Source organism: Eimeria mitis, genomic scaffold, assembly GCF_000499745.2.
Source record: "Eimeria mitis Houghton genomic scaffold, Emh_scaff4221, whole genome shotgun sequence".
NCBI classification, from domain to species: domain Eukaryota; phylum Apicomplexa; class Conoidasida; order Eucoccidiorida; family Eimeriidae; genus Eimeria; species Eimeria mitis.
Window position 1 is genome coordinate 4,766 of NW_013572547.1, and position 309 is coordinate 5,074.

A 309-nucleotide genomic window follows, 5' to 3' on the forward strand; every position below is an offset into this window, starting at 1 on the left:
GCTCAGGCTACTACGGCCACAGCGGCGTCGTTAGGTAGGTGTATGCATGCATGCATGCATGCATGCATGCGTGTCTCTGTATAAAAATAAATAAATAAATAAATAAATAAATAAATAAATAAATGAATTTATAAAAAACAAAAGGAAACAGTATAAATATATATAATACATAAAAAGAAATACAATAAAAAATAAAAAATAAAAAAATAAAAAACACAAATGTATTTATTTATTTATAGATTATATGAGTACCTATTGTATTGATTATATTCTATTTGTTTACAACATAAATATATTTATTTATTTATT